At 38.5% G+C, this 4,684-nt stretch overlaps 1 non-coding gene across 1 annotated transcript; it reads right to left on the bottom strand.

Annotated features, from left to right (window-relative positions):
- Positions 1-2,833: 2,833 nt before the first annotated feature.
- LOC125866473 (small nucleolar RNA R71) lies at positions 2,834-2,940 on the bottom strand. Its single transcript, XR_007446528.1, has one exon. It is a non-coding gene; the product is annotated as a small nucleolar RNA R71 (small nucleolar RNA).
- Between the last annotated feature and the right edge of the window lie 1,744 nt (positions 2,941-4,684).

Genomic DNA, 4,684 nt, shown 5'->3' on the forward strand with positions numbered 1-4,684 from the left:
AGTTATTATTGTATTGTTTTACATAAAATTGAGTTGATATCTATTGTTTTAAAAGTTTTCCATATATTGCATCTTTTATTGTTGCTTTATCCTTGAGTATCTTGAGTTGAGTTGAGTTGAGAAAAGTCTCATTTGAGTTGAGTATCTAATCATTTGAGTTGAATATCTTATTCCTGAGTCGAGTTAAGTTGAGTGAGTTGAGACGAGGTAAGTATGTTTCCTTTTGTCAGTTCAAGCTTATGTTTATGCTTTAGAATTCCCCTTTATATGCTCGTACATTCAATGTACTGACACAATTTGGCATGCATCATTTCATGATGCAGATACATGTATTCAAGATAATCAACAGACGTTTCATTGAGGTCATGTGATATTCCAATCAGCTTTGGTGAGCCTTCTTATATTCTGGAGGATTTCACCTTTATCTTTCAGTTGGTAGTTTTGAGATGTCGTGGGTCTTGTCCTGATATTCTTCTATAATAGTAGAGGCTTCATAGATAGACAAAGTTGAGGAGTTTCTGTATTTACTTTTATTTTTAGTGTTGTACAAAATTTTTAAAAGGTTGAGTATTTGAGTTCATTGAAATTTAATTAAGTTTTAAGCTTTTGTATGCTTGAGTTAGTCTTCCGCTCGTAGTCAGCGAGGAAGAGGGTTCGCTTGGGGACCAACAATGGTTCTCAAGTGTCTTCCACGTCCAAGGTGTAGGCTCGGGTGATGACATTAGGTATTGATGAGTCCACAATTTTGGACTCATTTAGGGTTTCATTTTGATAAATTTAGTGTCCTCAAATGCATATTTTGTCTCAATAGCTGATGAAAACCCTTGAGTTTCAGGTATTTGGATTTAGAGACAAAGCATGGACACTATTAGGCAGAAAGGAACAAAGAAAGCTTAAGGAATGAAGAAAAGAAGACCTGATGATCGACGATGTCGTTCGACGAATCGCCAATATCATTCAACGAATCGCCAAATCGCCAAGATACCGCTTAAGGTTACAAAATGCTGGAGCTAAAATGGGGGCAAATTTGGCGAGCAACAACCATATTCGGCATATCACCGATCTAGTCGACGAAGGACAACCAGGTTGCCAAAAGTACGAAAGAAGATACAAGCAAGTGCTTATAGGCGAGATGGAAGTATAATGGGCGAATCACGGAGTAATTCGGCGATCCCAACCTAAATCGCCTAAAGTCACGGTAGCCAGACCAAGAAAACGCGAAAAATGAAGGCGATATGAAGAGAAATCTGTGAATCACCGATCCGTCAGTGATATCTGACTTACTTCGCCGAGTAGTCCTGAGCAGTGACATTTCAGACTTGTTTAAATTAGTTTTGGCTAGAGTGAGAGAGAGATTCATTCAGAAAGTGAGGAAAGAATTATTTAGAGAGAAAACACTACCAAAGGGTTTAGTGAGCGATTTTAGCAAGATTTTGAGAGAGATTTTGTAAGAGAGAAGATTATCAATTGAATTTCATCTATAATTCTTATTTTGTACCCAACTATGGGAGTGATAATTAATTTCGATCTTTCTGTTTTGAGATGAGTGGCTAAGACCCTTTACTTGGGGTTTTGATCATGAAGCCAATTGTTGAATTTAGTTAGTGGGTGTTTGTTAATTGCGAAGTATGGGGCAAATTTGAAGTGGGTCTAAGTTGTTGCTGTGTTTTGACATTGAATTGCGTTACTTCGTGTGCCAATTTCAATGTTGTGCACTTGCTCGAGAGAGAGGTGTGGAACCAAGGTGGCAATCTTAGCGTCCTTAGTAGTGGGTTTCCTTAGTTTCAGCTCGAGAGAGTGAAACAAGTAACCCTTCCTTTGTATCTAGCTCGAGAGAATGGATTTGATGAGGGTAAAGAGCTGGGTTTCGTTCGATCAATGTTGAAGTTCGAGAGAATTCAACACAGAAAAACTAATTGTTAGAGAGAAAGTTATTTTATATATAGTTCGACCTACCCATAACAAAGTAACATTTTCCCATTTCGTTGAGATTCAATAATTGGCTGATCAATTCCCCAAGTTATACTCTTATATTTGATTGCTTGTGTTGAAGTGTAAGTTTAGATTGGTAGTTATAACCTGGAATTTGAGATTTGAATATTAATTGTGCAAGAATTGTTTGATTGAAAAGATTGTCATTGTACTTTTAATTATTGAATTCGAAGGAAGCACTACTTCCTATGGGATCGACCCCAACTTACGTAGTTGGGTTATTATACTAAAGAACGATCGTTGGCATTTAGTATTGGATGAAATGCCACTTGATACGTTAATCAAAATGGTGCCGCTGTCGGGAAGTAACATTACTTATAATTCTTTGATGGAAGATTCGACACTCTAAAACTCATTGACTATAGTTGAAGTAGTTTCGGCTGCTTTGTGTAGGTAGTGGTTGGGCTACGTAGAAGTGAACATGAGTGAAGAAGAGATGAATGACAGCCGAGCAGGTCATCGATAAGGTATAGACGACATCAATAGTGTCTACAACCTAGCTTAATCGGGTGGGATAGGTGCAATTTGCATCCCACAAACTGATGAGAGTGCGATGTTTAAAGTCACTAGCACAACTCTTCATCTTCTCCAAATGAAGGGAATATATGGAGGGCTAGATCACGAAGACCCGTATGAGCATGTGAGAAATTTTATTGAGGTTTGCAACCCTTTTTCATTCAAAAATGTGTCTTAAGAGTCAATTCAGCTACGGTTATTCCCATTGTCCTTAACAGGATAAGCTAATAAATGGTTAGCCGAGTTACCAAGCAATTCCATCACATCATGGGAGGAGCTGGTTGTAGCATTTAACACAAGATTCTTTCCTCCATCAAGGATGATGAAACTTAGAGACGAAATTCAAAGTTTCAAGCGACAGGAGGGGGAACCCATCCATGAAACGTGGGTGAGATTCAAGAAGCTCCTACTTAAATGCCCAACTCATAGGTTACCAAATGAATTGTTGCTTCAATATTTCTACCAGAGTCTAGATTCGGTTAATAAAGGAAAATCTGATCAATTGGTACGAGGAGGAATAATGTTACAACCATTTAAGGTAGCTTCGTTTCTTCTGGTTGAAATGACTAGGATAAACTAAGCATGGTACACCCAAGAGGATTAGGTTTGTCCATTTCATTTTCGATTAACGCAAGAACAACTTGATAAAGAGAGAGAGAGAGGGATGAGAACATCAAGAATATGTTAACTCAAATGGAAGTTCTATAAGAGCACATGAAGGGGACATGTTGAGTGTTTAGAGTTTAGGAGGGTTCTTCTTCCGGTTACTCAAGGTCGGGGGAGAATCAAGGCTGGAACTCCAAGAGGTACGATGAGGGTTTCCACCCACGTTATCTATAGCAAGGAGGAAATCAAGGTTGGAACTATCATAACAGAGAAGAACAAAAGAGATACTATCAAGATTGGGCTGAGCAAAACAGTGAACTCTCATGCCGACGCCATCAAGACACTCAAAGGATAACTGAGTTTATTATCAGCTCAATTTAAACCAAATATAACAAGGGAATATAACGATAGAGGGCTGGCTCTAGTTACTCGTAGAGGAAAGGTGGCAATAGGTAATGTGATGGGAAATGAAAATGCTCAAAAGCATGAAGAAAGTGAAGGCCACAAGAGTTTCTTATTCATCAAAACATTGCCAAAGAATAACAAAAGAAAGTGGACCAATACCTCCACCATTTCCCCAATGATTAAAGAAGAAAAATGAAGATGAGAAGTTCAAAAAGTTCTTGCCAGTGTTCAAGACACTATCAATCAACCTCCCTCTTGTGGAAGCTTTATTAGAAATGCCGGGATACACCAAGTTCATGAAAGAGTTGGTCACAAAGAAAAGTTTGAATTTTGAGACAATTGAAGTTTTCCATAGTTATAGTGCAATCATGACTAAGGAGATGATAAAAAAGAGAGAAGATCCTAGGGCATTCACTATTCCTTGCACCATAGGCATGCTCTAATTCGCTAAAGCTTTATGCGATTTGGGAGCAATTATCAACTTAATTCCCTATGTGATATACAAACAACTTGGATTGGGTGAACCGAAAGCAACCACAATGAGACTTCTAATGGCAGACCATTCAATCAAATATCCTGTTGGGATACTTCATGACATCTTGGTAAAGGTCGATCTGTTCATCTTTCCGGTTGATTTTGTGATTTTAGATTGTGATAGATGACGAAATTCCCATTATCTTGGGAAGGCCATTCTTGGCAACCGGGAGAGCATTGGTAGATGTTGAAAGTAGAAAATTGAAGTTTTGGGTGACCGAAGATGAAGTAACCTTTAATATTTGTAAATCCATGAAACACCCAAGTGATATTCATGTGGTGTCTACTGATGATGTTATTGATGGGGCAGTAACTAGTGTAAGCTATTTGATGTGCATAAATGAACCCCTTGAAGCTGTACTCGCTAATCATGATGAATCCAAAGTTCAGGGCTATGAGGAAGTTGTAGCTGCATTGTCGGGATTAGGAGGGTATTCAAAGACTCCAATCAAGTTGGATATTAACCTAAAAAATAGAGAGAGTCCTCCCGCAAAGCCATCAACCCAAGAACCACCTAATCTGGAATTGAAAGCTCTTCCATCTCATCTCCAATATGCTTTCTTGGGGGCAAATAACACTTTACCAGTGATCATTGCAGTTGACTTGGTTGAATGGCAGGTGAATTTTCTCC

Source organism: Solanum stenotomum, chromosome 5 (genome assembly GCF_019186545.1).
Source record: "Solanum stenotomum isolate F172 chromosome 5, ASM1918654v1, whole genome shotgun sequence".
Taxonomy (NCBI): domain Eukaryota; kingdom Viridiplantae; phylum Streptophyta; class Magnoliopsida; order Solanales; family Solanaceae; genus Solanum; species Solanum stenotomum.